This window comes from Lithobates pipiens, unplaced genomic scaffold (genome assembly GCF_037356315.1).
Source record: "Lithobates pipiens isolate NorthernLeopardFrog02 unplaced genomic scaffold, aLitPip1_a1.2 Scaffold_13, whole genome shotgun sequence".
NCBI lineage: Eukaryota > Metazoa > Chordata > Amphibia > Anura > Ranidae > Lithobates > Lithobates pipiens.
This window is the reverse complement of record NW_027507718.1, coordinates 458,228,325-458,231,268: the sequence shown is the minus strand read 5'-3', so window position 1 is coordinate 458,231,268 and position 2,944 is coordinate 458,228,325.

Here is a 2,944-nt window from a genome sequence, read left to right as displayed (position 1 = left end):
TATATATATATATATATATATATATATATATATATATATATATATATATATATATATATATATATATATATATATATATATATATATATACACATATATACACACACATATATATATATTTATTTAACAAATACTGTATACATACTGTATAAACGTTTAGTTTTATTTTATTGAGTTTTTGTACTGAATAGAAATAGAAACACCTTAGAAACATACTTGGCATCATGATCCTTAATACAAGGCATGTAGAACTATCTTATAAATTGAAACATCAGCCTATTACATTGTAAAAACTTCCATTCAGATTTCACTATACAAAATGAGAGAGATCACTTGATATCAACCTATAAGGCATCAGACCATTTATAAATCACACTCCGATATATATATATATATATATATATATATATATATATATATATATATATATATATATATATAATATTGTGAAGTGTGATTTAGAGAGGGGCTGGCTGTGCTGCCTGTGGCCCCTGTGTCTGTCCAGTATCAGCCCCCATGTATTTGGATTGGGAATGTGGAGCTCTGTAGGGTATCGGCGCTAGATAACAATATTGGACAATTAGCATCCCAAACAGCTTCTGTTAATATAATGAATGTCCTATCAAAACCAATTACCCAGAGCGTTTTTTCCTCAATGTGAATACAACAAATGACGCTAGGAGTGAAAAGAAAAGGCCTCTAGAAGTCATTTGAAGACATTGTCTGGCTTTTGTAAACGTTAGCTTTGTGTTTAGTGGTAAAGAGAGTTCACAAGACAAGATCCTTTTGTGCAGGAGACAGAGTCAGCGAGAAAAGAGGGAGCTTGTCAGACTTCAGGCCGGCCTCAGACTCCATACACAGCTGTGATAGAAGAGCCCTGGACTGACCACAGGGGGATCCATGTCCCCCAGACCCCTACACTGACCACACCATGATCCCAGAGGGGATAGAGCTCCCCCAAAACCCCCACACTGGGCGGACCCCACTTTAATACCACTTCAAGGGGGGGGGGGGGGGGTTATTAAAGGATTAGAGGATGTTCACCTAGCGAAAGACAAGTTTACTCCTTAAAGTAAAAGAATGAAAAGTTGTGTTCCCTTGGGATACCCAATCATTAGGGAGGGAAATTACATACAGGCACACAAAAACTGATTTTTTTTCATAGTAGATAATTGAATATTCAAAATAAACACAGCTTAACATATTCACTAACATTCAACTTCACCTGTTAGGCTCGGTATTAAGCTTGTCGCCCTGACCTCAATGGCACAGAAGAAATCTTCTATTTTATATATATCCTACTAAAATATTGCTATATATATATATATATATATATATATATATATATATATATATATCCTAGATATATAGATCTATCTATCTATATATGTAGATAGATCTATATAGATATATATCTTCATTTATATATTCTCTTAGATAGATATATAAAGATGATAGAGAAATAGATAGATATATAAATAGATACTAGATATATCGATGTATTAGATAGATCAGGTTAGTAAACCAAATGCAGAACAGTAGAGGATATAGATATATATCTATATATATAGATATATATATCTATATATCTATATATAGCTATAACTATATAGGCATAGATATATATCTTTATCTATATCCATAGATATATAGCCCATACTTTTAGATTATATTTGTTGAAAAAGTTACTATAGTATTATTATTAGTATTATTTTTACTATTATATTACATATAGGCCATATAGGATTTGCATGTTAATAAACTGGTACTGCTAATATATCTATCTATCTATCCTATATATATATATATATATATATATATATATATATATATATATATACTTATTTACTAAAGCTGGAAAGTGCAAAATCAGGCTCATTTCTGCACAGAGACCAATGAGCTTCTAACCCCAGCTTGTTCAATTAAGCTTTGGTAATAAAACCTGGAAGCTCATTGGTTTCTATGCAGAAGTGAGCCTGATTTTGTACTTTCCAGCTAAATAAACCTCATTGTGTACTTAAAAGTGGGGCATGCCTGTATATATATATATATATATATATATATATATATATATATATATATATATATATATATATATATATATATATATATATATATATATATATATATATATATATATATATATATATATATATATATAGGTAATTTGGGTAATAGGATTTTGTGGTAGATCTGATCACCTTGGAAAATCAGGGCTATTTCCAGCCCAAAAAATAAAAATCTCCAGTCCAAAGTGTGAAGTTCCCTGAATTGAGGGAGAAGGAAGGCACCCTGATAAGTCGGGTGATCTCTGTGCGCCCCGGAACTGGCCCTGCATGAGATGAGTTGATAAGCCTGGCTGCAATGACAGCCTGGGAGCCCCCCAATCCCCGCTCGGTTTCCTGTCTGATCACACTGAAAGGGTCTCATTGTCCAGTGTGTCTCTGGCCTCAGAGGAATGCGCTATTTCAAGTGGCCCAAATTAATTTGATCTCGACATTATGATGCACTTGGGAAAGATGAAAGTGGAGGCTGACCGTCTCCTCCGAGAACTCTATAATTATAGATAATATATCCTATTTCAAAGCAATTAGCTCAATCGGGCGTAACGAGGCACTTTGCTGCCAGGGAGTAACAATGCCTTACGGTTATTTAAGCTTTATGATGTCAGGCAGACTCCGAGCCTAGCCCAAATGGCACTTGGCTCCTCTGCTGAACAGCATGGCATCCAGGGGAGGGGGACACATAGATCTGTGCCAGGGGGTACTGCAGGGAGCATCTGATAGTGCCATGAACTAGGAGCTGGCCATGTGCAACATGCTGGCCATAGGCAAGAGCAGCAGTAGGACTACAAATCCCAGCTTTACACTGAAGAGATGGCCTTTATTAGTAATTGGAGTCAGCTCTACAGAACATTATAGAATGTATTCATAATAATCAAATC